Source organism: Pezoporus flaviventris, unplaced genomic scaffold, assembly GCF_033815535.1.
Source record: "Pezoporus flaviventris isolate CSIRO_AGI_PZ_B2104156 unplaced genomic scaffold, CSIRO_AGI_Pfla_v1 ptg000054l, whole genome shotgun sequence".
Lineage (NCBI taxonomy): Eukaryota > Metazoa > Chordata > Aves > Psittaciformes > Psittacidae > Pezoporus > Pezoporus flaviventris.
Genome location: NW_026892602.1, coordinates 4,010,634 through 4,027,072, shown reverse-complemented (window position 1 = coordinate 4,027,072; position 16,439 = coordinate 4,010,634). Strand labels below are relative to the sequence as shown.

At 36.3% G+C, this 16,439-nt stretch overlaps 1 protein-coding gene across 2 annotated transcripts in view; it reads left to right on the top strand.

Annotated features, from left to right (window-relative positions):
* Window positions 1–16,439, top strand: part of FTO (FTO alpha-ketoglutarate dependent dioxygenase) — a 249,494-nt gene that overhangs the window by 81,759 nt on the left and 151,296 nt on the right. The gene's annotated exons all lie outside the window — the stretch shown is intronic.

The following is a 16,439-nucleotide window of genomic DNA, read 5'->3' as shown; positions in this document are numbered from 1 at the left end:
AAAAGTAGAATCAATGTCAGCCTTCCACTTTCTCCTCTTTTCTCCTGCAGTAGTCAGAAGAAATGTGAGCAAATCAAGATCAGAAACTCCCAAGATTTATTTCTTGACCTTATTTCTGAAGTTTGACAGCCTCATACCATGACAGTCACATATTAAAATCACATGAATTGGTACATCAAATGGTGCATTGTCAACTTTGTCATACAACAGGCAAGATTGGCAACTCTGCCAATGACAACAGTGGTGAATGCATCTGAGGAAAGCTGAGACTCAAAATGATAGTCTGGAGGTACAACTATCTGTATGTAGCCCACCTGCGCACTTACACCACAGCTAGAACCAACAACAGGAGATCATAGTTTCCCAAATAATTGTGGTGATTCTGGTTTCTGTGTACTGAAGCTACATCCCTACTTTCCTTGAAAACAGACTCAGTGACCAGTGCTGTTGGCTTCCTTGTTGTTGCTGTCCCAAGTAGAGTCTCAATTGGAAGACTTTGCTCTTGAAGTGTTTGATAACAATTGTCAGCGTGCCTGCCTCCGACTTGTACATGGAGCTGTTATTGACAGGTGTGCCTTGCTTGTATTTATAGGTCTGCGTTAGAAGCTCCTTCCAAGTCATTCCTCCTGATCACAGCATAAGCCTCAATTTACAATTAGTTGCCTTGGAAAAGCTCATAATGTAGCTGAGAATGCTGAATATGATTTGTAGTAGAGGTGGTTTTGAATCTCTGGAGATATGGTACAAGAATGCGTTCTTGAGTTCTGAGGGAAATGTGACTGACATGCTAAGCTGCTCCGGAGTACTGTAAGCTTCTCCAGCAACAGCTGGTTTTGGACATAGGTGTGGAAAAGTGCAACTGTCATTTGTGAAATCACTTGCCACAAGGAATCAGTGAACATGAAACTTTCCTTACAAAAGGGAGAAATTATTAGTAACTTGTTTATGTGCTTTGTTTTGTTTGTTTTTTCCACGTCATTTTTGTTCTTACGTGCTCAGATTCTTGAATGACCTTTGTAAGCTAAAAAAAAGTCTTTTGGTTTCTTTTTCTTTCAAATGACAAGTTACTCTTTTGTAACACAGGCTTAGATGAGGTAGAGACAAGAATGTTTGATTGTTACTTTATATCCATTGTGTGTTGAGAACATGGCAAAACAGCAAACTCAGGAATTCTCAAGGGTTAGGTTTTCTGCAATTGGTGTGACATTACCATGTGTCTCTAATTAGAAACATGGTGGCGTCAGTGTATCTCCTTTCAACAGGCCTCAGGATGATATTTATCAGCAAACTGAAGGTTTGGCCAAGACAGAAGCTGCTTCTAATTTTAAAATTGCTTTAATGTTTTATGACTTATAACATATTAATCACAATTAATTTCAGCTATTGAAGGAGACAGAAGAGAATGTTAATTAAGAATGTCTGTTTATTTGAGTCTCTAAGTAAATTTGATGCTTACTATATTTGGGACTCGGAGGTAGGCTGGGGTTTTGGGGATTAAACCTGCGTTTTGTCCTTGAGTGTTTCATAAAATGACAGTAGGGGGCAATGTTGAGCCGCAGTTTTAATGCAACAGGCGCTGACTTAATAAAAATACGTAGAAATGTAGCATTAACATCAAGAATTATCCCTGTTGCTTCAAGTTAGCTGTAATCTCTAAGATTCCATAACACAGGAAATCAATTGTGGGTTAACAAATTCAACAGCAATTTAACATAAAAAGTGCAGTGTTTTGGTGCATGCCTGGCTTCCACAGCATTAAGTTAAATCAAAAAGGTATTTCTGAAGGTACCCAGTAGTCTACAGTCAATGTGTGGTTTTTTTCTCCAAATTTGTAATTTTAGCTGAAAGATTCTTTAACAAGAAAAAAAAAAAGTCTAAATGCTAGAAATAAAAATGTCTTAGAATTGCTGTTTTATTTTTTTTTCAGAAGAATCTTTTTCCTTAAGAGGAATTATTTCTTAGATGAAAATACTTAAGCAATGTATTTGTCTTTCTTTTGTGTGTGAACTGAACAAGTCTTGACTATATATATTTTATATATATGTCTAGAGTGTTTCCAAAATTGTTTCTGGTTATGCTAATTGTAATGTCATAGCAGAAAATGATACTGCACGAAGTTTAACCCAGTGTCTTCAAACCTTTGGGCTTTTTTTAATATTCTTGTACATTATAGCAAGCACACAGTTTTATCATAATGTTTATTCCTGGCATTTCTTTCCCTGAGGATAGTTTTACTTAGAGCTTGCTCTTGTGATGTAAATGTTAAACCTTTCATTTGAATGACATTCTGATAAAACATCACATTTCCCACAATATTACCTCATGAGTTTATGAACTATTAAATCCAAAGCAGTTTAACCAATCTTCTTGTCTTTTCTCCCCTGCCTTGACAATATGAAGGCTATTCAAATGTTTGAGGTTTTTTTTTTTTTAAAAGTCATCCAAGATTAACACGTTATCGTCTGCAACATCAGGATAAATGCTTGCTGAATTCAAAGGGAGAGTTACCATTTGAAAAAAGACTGTACAAGCTTGGCTTTCTGGGTAAAGAGAAGTCTGAAAAGCCGAAATCTCATGTGATGTGAGGAAGTCTTGCTGTAGCTGTTCTGAGATTCAGTGGAGAGACAATTTGTCTCTCAGGATCTGATATCATGCAAACCATGCAATCTGACATTTATTTTAGCTATGAAAATCTTTTAACACCATGGTAAATCAGTGAGAACTGTAGAAGTCCTACAGTCTTTTTGTGTTTGTTTTGTTTTAGGTTGATTCACATAAAAGTAAGTAAAAGCTAGATCAATTAAATGCTTTTTTTGCTTGCAAAATGAAAAGTAAGCACACTTGATTATACTTCAGTATCAAACCTTTAAAGACTATTTTAACATATCTACTGTTCCTTTAAAAAAAGAACAACAGAATAAAATAAATGAAGACCCTAATAGTGCTATGTGGCGTGAATTGTATTTCCTGCTTTGACAGTCCATTTAGCAATGTAGCAATGTATTTATATGGTGGTTGGCCTTAATAACCTTTATTGACTTTAGTGGGTAAGAGCCAAGACAGGGATTATTAAAATGTATCAGTTTCATTGCAGTATAAAATCACAACATATATAATTATGTTAGGTAGGCTTGGCTCCATTTAATCCCACCTATTTATGCAGGAATTTGGCAAGATGAAAAAAACATATAACTAAAATGTAGAGAAAAATATGACTGATTTGGAGTTATATTTAAAAGCTTAACCATTTGCCTACAATAAAGAGCCTACTTAAAAGAATGAAACATAGATCTTAAAGAGCTAATTTTTAATGATGCAACTGAAACACAAGTCATTGTTACACAATTTGTTTCACTTTTTGGCATCCCAAAATACAGCTAATGATAATGAAATGCAACACACCTTTTAATTTATAACTACAGTGTAAAAGCAGAAGTTGCACATTCTGTAGTTGTAGAGAGCAAAGTGGCATTTGTGCAGATGGATATCTTTCTGTACAACTTTCGACTTGATTTGTAAAACTTCTTTTAAACTATTTTTACTAGTCATGTTTTTCCTGTTATTCTCAACAGTGTGCTTTTATCAGTTTATACAACTAAACTGAAATCAAAGAGCAAGACTATTTTCCTGTAAAATTGTTTTCTTTTGTTTTTGAAGTCTACTTCATTATTTGCTACTGTTGCTACATGTGAAGTATGTCATAGTTTCAGCTGTAAGCCACTATTGTCAGAGGCTTACCAACCTGACAGTTAGGATTGAGTCTAGGCTGAAACTTGAGCTACAAAATCTCAGCCCAGGGCCATAACTATTTTTTTAATTATTTTTTTATTTTTCCCATCAAATTAAAACAAGGGTTTAAATATGTATTTAAATCAGAGCATTTAAATTCTAGAATAACCATGAGAAGCTATAAGACAAAGTATGCTTTTAAGGGGAATCCTCCTAGCTTTTGTAGATTTTGGCACTTTAAACAGGAAACCAATTACATTTTAAAAAAAAACAGATAATGGATCACAAACAGGGTGGTTGGTTGTTGCCTTTTTCAGAAAATGCAGAGCAACTAAACTGACCTTTTAATTGATTTGACCTTGTCAGGCAAAATTCAAGAAATTCAGAGGTACTGTTTTAATTTCTCTTTTAGTTTTCCTGTTGTGCTTAGATATTGCAGTGTCACACTCCTTACTTGGAGGGCCATGTGGTGACGGACGATCGTATTTGCCTAATGAGCTGTGAAATTTAGGCGCAACATGGCAGCTCAAAGACGCAAATTTTAGCCATATTTCTTGTCTTTTGGGGTTCTTCTTATCTATTATTCTTATCTATTATTTATTGTTGTTTAGGCCAAACCCTTTCAATAAATGTGTTTTGGGCAGGTTATATTTTATGTACACTGGGAGTCAGATGTTTCTGGAAATGTACCTTTTATCTTAAACAACGACAGCAATAAAATCTCATCCTGAAGACTTTTTTTTTTAGTACCAATTTGCTTGACCCCAATATTTTTAGCTGTCAGAAATGGGAGAAAGGATTCAGCATCATGTGCAGTAGAACTGCTACCAATTTTTTTTTGTTTGTTTTTTTTTTTTTTAAAGGTAATGTTATATTGCACATCTTTCAGACAAAAATATTTACAATTCTGTGGGAATTCAGACTTAAGCTTCCAAAACAACGTGTGTGCTGAAAGCACAAAGGACTGTGTTTATGATTCTCTTTGAAGTGTTTTTGCAACAGGATAAGGAAAATTTTAGAAACTGTCTGATAGTGTTCAGGGTAAATACTTAAACCCCTTTAGAGAATTTCACACACAGATACTGTGCAGCAGAAAAAAGGATACTTATGTTTCCTAAAGCTGCTACAGCCTACAGCTTTGTACTTAAAGACAGAGGTGTTGAATAGAATTCTACTGAGGATACATCCAGTGACAATATCTACAGGAACATCAGAGCAAACCAGTGGATAGCGCTTTCTATTTTTAACCCTTATGTGAGCTGGTTGAGATCTAAGCTGTGTTGATATGAGCTGCTATAACATTTCTGTTACAGACTGGAATTGTTAAACTGGCAGTCTTTCACCTCATGCAGTGTACTGTGAGAACTGTGCTGAAAACACTCAGGTTATAATGTGAACTGGCATAAGCCAGGAGAAGTTTAGGGTAATATATGTCCTATGGGAGAGGGAGGTGTGCTCCTGACAGCACAGACGGGAGGACCATGGGTGGCTTATGCAGCTGTGGTGCCATGTGGCTTGTGTGTGTGCTGTACCAGATGGTGCAGAGGCAATGGGTGCACTGTCCCCCATCTGTGTTCCCTTCTGTGTGGATTTACACCTGAGTTGAAGCTCAGTAGTTGTTCTTGTGCACCTTGGTGAGCCTCGGTTTTGGATGGCTAGAATTCTGTTGTCTTGTACTTATTTCTAACAGGGCTTCTTTCTGTTGTCTTCACTGTATTTTTATACTACCGGCTGTGTATGAGTGTGTGCATGTAGTATGCACATGCACTTGCATGTAAAATGGTATGAGTTATGTGTTAGTATTTAAAACAAATATGTGTAACACACAATCAGCAGATATCAAAATCGTGCGTATGCATACTGTATTTGAGTTGTGTAAACAGATCTCTGTGACTGAGATGAGCTCCGTGGCTTAAATGGGATTCTCCATCACATGTAAGTTTTCTGACTGTGGATAGACTACTAGAGCTGGTATATACTGTGATTGTATGTGTATGTACATGCTCCTACACCCAGATACATACACAGGTATATTACGGGGTTTTAACTGTGATGATCTAATTCCTTCTGTTAATGTCTGAATCATTAAGTTATATTTGGAGAAAAGGCAATAGGGGAATAAGCATGGGAAGCAACTTTGCAGTTCTTGGCAGCAGGAACAATGTAGGAAAAGAGTTTAGAGAGCACTGGACTACATCTGGTATTACTGCTAGTCACATAGTGTGGAGCTTGGAGGGAAAAGCTCAGATTGTAGCTCCTGCTTGCATCCCTGTGAAATAGTATCCATACTGGAAGGATGTTCTAGAACCTGGTGTTGCTGTCCTTTTGTTGTTAATGGGAACTATGTGATTGATTTTGGTGAAGACAGAATCAGTATGATGGGGCTGCTGTAGATTGTATAAAATTGTCTGCTGTTGCCACCATTTTTCCCCAAAGCTTGGATGGACATATACTGGGATAACAAAAAACATTTTTATTAACAATGTGTTTATCAAGGCTTATTATTTGCTGTGGAAATAGTGAAAGAGTAATATTGTGCTATTGTTTACTAGTCTAATAATTATTTCAAAGCCTTTTATGTTCTTAGAAATCCATTTCCTAGTAGAAAAACTGAATAAAAGGCCATATTTGAATGCTGAGAATAGCATTCTTTGAGAAGAAATTCTTCTGGTTTTGAAATTTGGGTATCTGTATGTTATGTAAAACTCGATTAACTATAGTTTAACTGACTTCTGATTCTTATGCAGTCATAGAATTGATCAGATATAGAACTTAAGGATTTCTACATATGGGCATGCTACATAGACGCAAAAAGTCTGGTGTTGAAACTGTGAATTACAGTGGTTTGACAGGAATAGTTTTTACTGTTTGCTATACACTAGGGGAAGTTGTGATTTTGAATGAAAGTGAAAGAAAATGGCAGTATGACTAAAATGTCACCATTTACATTGCTGTAATTATTTTTTTATACTACTAGTATTGCTAAACGTGATTTTGTTGCTGTTGTATCTTAGTAGCTATGTAACCACTATACATAGAATACAGCTGTTTCACTTTGCAAATAGCTTTTGTAAGCAAAGGAGGAGATGTCTTCTGAAGATCTGCCATTGCTGTGTCGATACCTTTTCTTTCCTATCTGATCATCAGTCCTTCTAATTCCTAAAAACGTATAGTTGAATAGTGTCTTTGCAATGTAATTTTTTTAACAGTTACTTCATCTTTGATCAAAATTGCAGCTTTCATTTTATATATAAAGAAATAAAACTTGGCTTCAGTACGCGCCAAGGAAAGCATTATGGTCTGATGGATTAGGTGCTAATTCTTTTGCTGACCCTCTGTTTAACTTATGCAAGTACCTTAAGCATGGTTTTCAAAATCAGTGTGGAGATCAAATTGTTGAGGTCTTTGGTTTTAGACTGCAAACTATTTCTAATTTTAAATTTCTTATCAATAAAATGAGGCTCTTATTCTTACTGTAACTGAAGGGAGTCACTTATCGGCTATGTTTCAGGGACAGAACATGCTGCAGTTGAAGGAACCCAACAAATTTCTGCCTCCCCCCTACCATGACTGGAAATAGTAGAATTTGCTCCACATCTGAGATTTTATTTATTTATTTCAGATGGGTAAGTTCCATCTATTTAATTACAACTGAAACACCTTACTGTGTTTTGGCTGACCCTTACTGTCGCCTGGCAATTCTCAGTTCTAGCTCTCAGGAGCTATGGAGTATATCTTTTTTACGCTTCTCATTTTTTAGTACACGTGTTTCTGCTTAATAATCCTGAAGCTGTAGATGTAATATAATGTTTACTATTTTGCAGTAAGAAGATAATTACTGGCTTTAGTTGACTGTTGCTAGTTATCATCAGGTTTTGGCAGTTCTCCTTGGACTGCTAAGGGTTCTGAACTCCATACAATTCTCACAGCAGAGGCTCTAGTATGCAGTTGAAGTGCAGCAAATCTTCTCAATTATTTCTGTGAAATAGCGTGATCATTTATTACAACCAGACTAATACATCTCTTTTCATAGGACTCATTCTGAATTTCTGAAATATAATAGAATGATTAAGGTAATGGTGAGAATAGGCCAGGTACTTGCCTGTGAATATGAATGGCATCCATGGAGCTACGCTCGAGGTGAATCTGATTTCATGCTTAATATGCACTATTCTGCAAAGTGTACTGTTAATAGCTGGGTGTTATAAGACACAGTAACTGTTATAAATGACACAGTAACTGTGTGTCAGTTCATGTTGTCTAGCTGCCTAGAGATCAATATAACTGTATAATAAACTGAAGTGAGTATTTTATTTTTATGTGTGTGTATGTGTGTATGCATATAAACACTGCTAATAATTATATTTTAGCTCAATCTTCAAGTTGTGTGCTACATACTAATGGATTAAAGCTTTACCAGCTAGCGAGAAGGTCAATCGTTTTGTCAATGTTGTGGCGGGACTCAGCTTGGATAAGTGAATTATAAGACTTTTCTTGTAATTCAGACACATGGCAGAGTATGTTTGCTCACTGTCATCTTTCACTGATTGCTCTCACATTCTGTCCGATGTCAAGCTTTCATTTTATGAAACAGGAAATTTCATGCTGAAATCATTTGCCATAGTAGGACCACAGAATTCACTCCTTTGCTCGGAACTAAAGAAGGGTTTTGTTGCTGATTTAAGCTTTGGACAGAAATTATTTAAAGATTGTCCTGTACAAACAAATTTATGCTGATGCCCTGTAGTACCACAGTACACAGAGGTTGTTTTTCCCAGAAAGCATTGAGGTGATAGAGTATCTGAAAATCTTTCAGCCGCTGAGCTTTATATTTCTGTCTTCTCTTACAGGGAAGAGGAACAAACACATGTACAATGGTAATACATCTGTCCCCAAGGAAGCAGGGATGAAGTAATGTGAAATAAATTCTATATTGCATTTATGTAGATGCTCAACACGATTCCTGTCTTATACAAGGCCTGGAATGTTGTGATGCTTTAAAAAGGATTTAAAATATACATAATTAGGGTTATTAATATTTCTCACTTTTATAAGTCTTCTTCTGTATGTGGTATTTTCATTAATGCAAACTTATTGTGACTGACTTTGTCTCTCAGAGGAACAACAGTAGAGAGAGGTTACCGTGCTATTACAGTTCTACAGTCAGTTCTACAGTCACGGCTTTTCAGATAATTATTCTGATGTATATACTGATCTTTTGTTGGCTTTCATGTGGGGCATACTTGATACACGTGTTTATAAACATATACCTTTGTGGGTCAGTTCCATTTGTGGTCATTATGCTAAAGGAATTGTGATTTTACAGTATCAGATCTTATGAATCCACTGGGGAGGTGAAAAGCTCGTGAGAAAACAGAGGAATTGTAAAATTTACAAAAATCTTGAACAAAACAAAAAAATTCCACTGGTTTCTCTGAGGAATCCTGTTAAAAACCGGTATACAGGCCTGTTTGCTCAACTTTCTTCTTTACTTTTTATTGTCTGCGCTTTTCGTTAAATGTAAAATACTGTAATTGAATCACAGCATTAGCTGGCTTTTCCCAACAAAACAGCAGATTTAGGCTCTTTGCTGTTAGTTTCAAAAGTAAGAGAGAGCGCATGTGAGAGAGAAAGTGAAGACAAAAATTGAGCACATAGATGTATAATCCCAAAGGAATAAACTGACTTCTACTAGACAAGCTGAAAGCTGATTAAAATATTTTTCATCCTTTGGGTATGCAACAGCTTTTGATGATGGAGAGTGTATTAATATTCAGCTTAGCTGCTTGTCGACACTTCAGACAGGTCCCAGGAAAGACTCTGATACTGACCAGGTTTTCTCACTCTGCCAGAAATCCTTATGAGACACAGAGCAGCACCCTTGTACTGGCAAAAGCCAAGATAAGAATAATGCCTTTGAGCTATGTCTTTATTTTAGAAATTGCTTTTAGACATTTTGAAAGGATGGAAAATTTTAAAGAATTCTTTTAATGCTGTAAACTCATTTAGGTACCACAAAGGAGAATGATTAATCCTCATTGTTTTAAAAGAATGCTGCTGTAATCTCTTCGGTTTTAAATTCATTTGTCTGAGTTGTGTGTAAACATACAAAGATCCCCGTAACAGTATCAGTGGACGAGATTTTTGGAGAGAGTGTTCCTATTGCACTTATTTTGTAACAGTCAGTTCTGAGGTGTTGGGATAATGTTCTCTTAACTTTTCACTTGTAATGTAATACCTGCCTTCCAGACAAGAATGAGATATAAACAACTGCTTTATCAGCTGATACGTCTTCTGTTCTTTTGTTGGCATGCTGACATATGGGGTGTTTGGTTTTTCCCCTTCCGCAGTGACTAAATATATACTGTATCTCTGGAAAACATGTCGTATGCTGTGTGAGGAGCCTGTAGGATGGCTTCAGGGCTAAATACTTCCTGTAATAGGTGAAAGAGCATGGCTTAATCAGCTTAGTTAACATAATTAAGCTGTGGTTTTTTTTCATGGCAGCACCTTAAAGTGCATTTCATTTAGAAAATATAAATTATAGTTGTGGAATGACACAAGTTTGCTGAAATCCTGTGAGTTTTTATGGTGGACTTAGGTGAAATTTGCTAGTTACTCTGCAATGGAAGTGGAAAATTAAAGGGGTGTGTGTTTTTACTGAAGATGTAAAGGAGAAATTCTAATGCAGTTTAGATTGTAAATGCATATCAAACTAAGAAAGTCTGTTTCCTCCCCCCATCTAATTTTAATATCTTCGTCCATGGGAAGAGCTGTCCATGTTCATCGCAGCCTCACCTTGCCTGCTTGCAGGTGTGTCACCAGACTCTGTGAGACTACTTTCTGCTATCATTCTTTGGAAGAAGGTATACTAGTGTGATGATTGTGAGGATGTGGATCTTCTCTCCCCTGATCTTTGGGTTTCAGCAGAAAATATGATAAGAAATAAAAGGAAGTTGAACTGATTTGTTCTTCCTTTGGATGAGTTGTTTTTTTTATGTTCTTCACGAGGTGCTCCACATTAAAGAAAAGCTCTAATTTTCCTCATAGGAAAATGTTGAGATCTTGGTCCTCATGGAACCCTCCTGTCTGGAAGGTTAGAGGAGAAGACGTGTTAGCAAGGCACAAGCACTCACAGAAACAGTTAAGTGCTGGGTTCTACTTCCCATCTCATTTGGTCATCTAGTATATTAATGTACATTAATATACTAATATAATAAACTTATTTATTTACCTGTACAGGTTTTGAAAGAGTAAGGTGTGGAGTGGAAAAGGCAAGCAGAGCAGCACAGTGCAGTTGGCCAAGGGGAGAGTATCAGTGGATGCCAGTAGCTAGTGAAAACATGGAAAGAAAGGTTAGGAGCCAATGTGTTGACTGAATAACAGGACCAAAGGCAATGTGAGTGGGGGCTCCTGGGACAGGAGTTTAAGTGCTGTAGTCATTGGAAAACTTGAAACTGGATGTGTAGGTGGAATGGACCTTTGGGTACAGTGCGAATAGGAAACAAGCTTGGCAGGAAAAGCTTTGGAGATTGAGAAAGTGTAGGAAAGAGCAGCAAAGGCTTTGGGGCAAAAAGGCGTGGTGTGGTTGGAGAGAAAATAGGATAGGAGAAGCTCTGCGGTGGGGGAAGGGGTTATGGAGATGATGGCAGATGATAAAGTGGCTGTGTGTCTCCAAAGCAGAATGCTGTGGGTATTAATGTCTTTGTTGTCTGTCTTTTGGGGGTTTATTATCCCTATTAAAAAAGGTTGTGTTCTAATAGAAATTTCTTCATTGGTGTCTTTGTGCAGTAATAATACTACATTTAATATGCTACTAGGTTATACTAGAGAACCAAATAAGGGAGTCCTGTTTAAGCAAAAAATAATTACATCAAATGGAAAAAGATGCTTACAATATCTTTTATTCTTTAATTCTTTTTTTCTTTTAATCTTTTATTCTTTAAAAAGTTTTAGAACTTGATGCAACAAATATATAAACTTATCCAGGGGAAAAAAAGATGGAGATTATATATACATTAATTGTTAAAAATTTAAACATGCACATAATTTTTAATGTGTGTGAATTATTTGTGCATTTATATACTTAAACATGTGGATGCACACAGGTATATGTGCGCACATGCATATGCATAGAGGGAGAGAAGTTTATATGTTTAAGTCCTGAGCTGTTCTCCATTATGCTTGAAGATCAGACATGTTAGTTTCTCATCTTAGTACCTCCCACTGCTTGGGCATAATTCTATGGGAAACTTTAGTGTTCCTTGATTATATGGGGTGTTATAATTTCCTGATGACTGGTTATGTTATTTATAATGCAGAGGGTGTTAATCCTTTTGTGATTAACACTCTATTTGAATTACCAGAGGTCAAAGGTACATTTCTTATTTGGGTTAGAGAGTTGGGTTATTTGTTGTTTGGTTGGTTTTTTTTAATTGTGGGGTTTTTTTTTGTTTGTTTTTGTTCTCTTTTTTTACTAAAAGTTTTGTGTTCTCTGCTTTATTTGAAAATAACTTTGAGGTAATTTGGGATGAGGGAGGAGAGGCACATCCTTCTTCCTTAGGGGCCCAAGTCTGTTGAAGCTGTAGTCATTAAAACATAAATTTGCTTTGCAATGAATATGTCCGCCAGAAATTCTGTATTTAGAATAGTGAAAATCTCTTAACAGAAAGAAGCAAAGTTAAAAGCCCATGGAAGAAATCATTCCCTGCTTAGCCTGCATAAAAGTAGATACCTAACTGTGTCTCATTCTAAGGCATTTTGAAGAGATTTATTAAAGAAAAGATTATATGTGTGTGTGTATATTTATGTATATATAAAAATGTATGTATGTATGCATAGACACACACCTTATAATGTATAAATATATATATATGCCTGTTACTTCAGGTGATTCAGAGATACTGTAGAGATTCTTGTCCAGCTACCAGATGTCTCCCAGTTGCTTGTTTTCAGAATTGAGGAGCCATATTAAAAGCTTTCAATTCTGTCAAAGGCTGTGGCTTCACAGAAGTTGCCGTTACCCTAATACCTCTAGCCTTTCTTTTTCTAAATACTATGGTCTTCTTTTGTGTTTTGCTGAGCTGTGTTCCTTACCGGAATGGAGCTGGGCAGAGGGAAGCAGTAAAGGCTTTTTACCATTTTGGGTTTGTTGGTTTGTTGTTCTTTTTTTTCTGTCCTGGGATTGTGTTCTTCCATCTCCAAGAAAATTCAGTTATTTGTCCAGGTTTTGAGTTGCTGTGTCCAAATGCAAAGACTCTGCAGTGCCCTACAGCTGTTGTCAGGGTTTACTGAAGTATGCTGTGACACTGGCTTTGTTGCCATCTATAGAGACGATAGCACATTCCTTGACTACAAATGGTGAGGCAGATGTTCTGCCCAGAGGTTTCTTCATACTGTAGACATTCCACCTGCTCCAAATCTGGAGAAGTATGGGGATGGAGGAGGACCTGCAGGAGTTCCCTCACTGGCATTTTTCCACTCTAAAACCTTTCTGGTAGTCTTTGAAACTGTGAGAATATATATAAAAATGTATGTATGTATGCATAGACACATAGACACAAAGAGAATTGTGTTGATAGAGGGTGGTCCTCTGCTATGTTTATGACTTGCGTATAAACATAAAAGGTGCTCAAAGAGCAAAGAAGGAAACATTAATGTTAGGAAGCCAAAAAAATGAAATGGGAGCAGCTCATCTGGTTGGGTCAATATTTCAAGCTTCAGACTATAGTATGTTCTCGGCTCAAATGATGGTAATTATGGAGACAATTCCAGGAATTCTGCTATTTCCAGTAGAGACATAACTGATCTTGACTTGGTGTTACAGGAACATGCAGCATCAGACCAGGCTGATCAAGTGTTAACAGTGTATATTCTGCAGAGCTGGAACAGAATTTCCCTGGTGCATAAAAGCTGTGTTTTAACTCATAGTTAACAGCTATGGGCTTAATGCCTGAACTGCTGGGTGAAGTGTTTCAATCCATCAGAAAATGGAAATATATTTTAATAATTTATGTTTAATCTGTGTACCAAATCTGTGGGTGTTTTAATGTTGCTTTTCAGCAGCTAGGATGACTTCCACTTTAAGTGGAAGCACACAGGCATGATGCTACTGTCCAGCTACTCATTTGATGATTTTGTTCTTCTCTCTACTGCGTGCTAGCTTTCTCTCTGCTTTTCTCTCTGATGCTTTGCTCAGAGCTCTGTGAGGTGTTAAGATTAGGGCTGGTTTGCTTTTGTCATAATCTTTCATGTTTGCTGTGACAGATAGGTGAAAAAGTAGTATTTGTTCTGCTCCAGCATACAAGGAATCCAGCTCAGACACGGAAGACAATTAGTGCTATGTTGTGGGATAAAAAGCAGACATACTAAAATTTTAGGGGGACTTTTTTCCTGTACATGCTCCAGGGGGAACTCTGCATATAACACTGTGGCTTCCTACATCACTTTTCTGTTTAAGATTGTTTAACTGCTGTCTGCCACTCAGTTACTGGCCTGTGGTTGCCTCATTTCTCTTCTAGAAATACTAAGCTGGACACTGGCTTTATTCCTTTTTGGTGTTTGTTGTTGTTTTTTTTTTTATTTATTCCTTTAGTGTTTCACTTACATTTTAATATCTTCATTTGATGTTGATCTTGAAGGAGGTTTCAGTAGGAGGCAGAATTAAAGGCTAAAGTGGTTTTTGTGAGCAGAGCAGAGAGAGAAAATGGGAGGAAATCAGCTTCAGGAAAGAGGGAGGAACAGGGAAGGGAAGAGGTTGTAAGAAGGAAGGTAGTATAACAAAGTGAGAGAAGAGTTTAAAAATAGAAATGGGAATAAAGATACCAGAAGTATAAAAAATCTTGGAAGTGCAAGAGATAGTGAAACAAGAAGTAGGATACTAATAATTTAGAAAGTGTCTGATACTTTATGAACTTCCTTGTAGTCAGCATAATGAAGTTAATGGGAAAGTTGATGCCTCATCTTTCAAAATTACTTTTGCTTTATTTTCTGTTATTCCTTGAAGTTAGAAATACCGCAGTAAGTAGATACAGCAGGAAAGAGAAACTAAGCAGGTATTTGCTTTCATGGATCAAAAGAACTGAAAGGTATTAATACGAAAATCTGAATTCTCATCTATTAAAGTTGTTGGCTGCAGCGTTTTATAGGGTCTTGCTTTGGGAAAATTACATATATAGCTAGTAACAAATAATGCAAATAGTTAAAAATGTGACTTTTGTGTGAAGATATTATTTCACTTTTTATGTCAAAAATGGGGTTTTTTTTTTAGTCTACTGATGTATTTCTGAATCAACTTTCTTAAAGGAGATTTTGTATTATGGCCTTACTGTAGCAGAGCATTCAGCCTGAAAGTCTTCAGATGGAACATTTGCAATAGTCTGTGCATGTAAAATTTTAAGTGATGAACTGCCTGATTAAAACCAGAATATATTTTTTAGGAAAATTTGTTACTGGTTTTGTATAACTCCATTTTTACTACTGCATGGGGTGGGGGGGTGGGTGAGGTTGGAATAAGTGGGGAGGGAAAGGAATTAGGAGGTAGCAGGAAAAGACTGAAAGAACGTACAACTAAAGGTGAACTTAAGCTTGTATAAATATCAACATTTTAAATGTAAATAATAAGATCCAACGGTAACTAAGATTTGCTTCAGGAAAGATGGAGCAAGTTGTTTGCTGATTTGGCTGGAATAATTAAAACAATGTACTTGGTAGTTTTTACATTGAAGATTATTGTGTACAAATACATATAATAATTCTATAATAATAGTCCTGTTTCAAAGTCTGCTAAAATCTGCGTGGGTCTTTTTACATCTGTCACAAGCAACTATGGTTGAACCATAAATATTTCTAGAACTGCTGCAATTGTTTTTCCGAAACAACCATTTGAAAACTTTGCATTATGGACTAAAGTAAATAACATGACCCACTAGGGCTGTGAATCTGGTACTTGTGATGCTCCTTTTTTGGTAAGTCTTTCCATAAGCAGAATTTATACAATTAAAATTGTCACTGGACAGCCAGTGTATGCTACTGGTATGCTACTTGAAATATGTTAGAGTTATATATTGGAAATATTATTTATATCCTGTTTTCATTTTACTGTCGTATCTCCTTTTGTCCTCCATTTGTGCTAACCCTGCCAATAAGAACCATCTCATCTTTTTGCTGTTTTAAGAGCTAATTGGCATTCTTCAAATCTTTTTTAATCAAAAAGCATTTTAGTGCTTATTTGCGCAGTATGACTTCTAAATCTAAGACTCTGCTGGGGTCAGAAGATAGTAGGTAGCCTATACAGTGTTTGAACTGGTGCTTCAGTTCCTGGTTTCCTGAGGATAAATGTGATTGCTCAATATAAATGTTTTAGATCACAGTGACAGCTGTGGAAATTAAACATAGCCAGCAAAATCTATTTTCTGTCTAGGTAAGTAAAGGAGAGGACAGATGAAAAAATTCCCTGGGTGAATGAATTCTTATGAACAGTGATGAATCTTTTCCTTTTGCTATATTAATTTTATTGTATTCCCCCCCTCCCCCCTGAAAAAAAGGGGGGGGCGGGGGTGGGGAGGGAAGTCCAGCTTTGGTTTTTTATATGTTCTTGGTATTTAAGTTTATCGTTTAACAATGAAAAATTCAGAATATCATTTATAGATAGTATTATCGAACGCATTGCAAACACTTCTCTAAACACAGGGAAAAGGTACCCCTTAGGA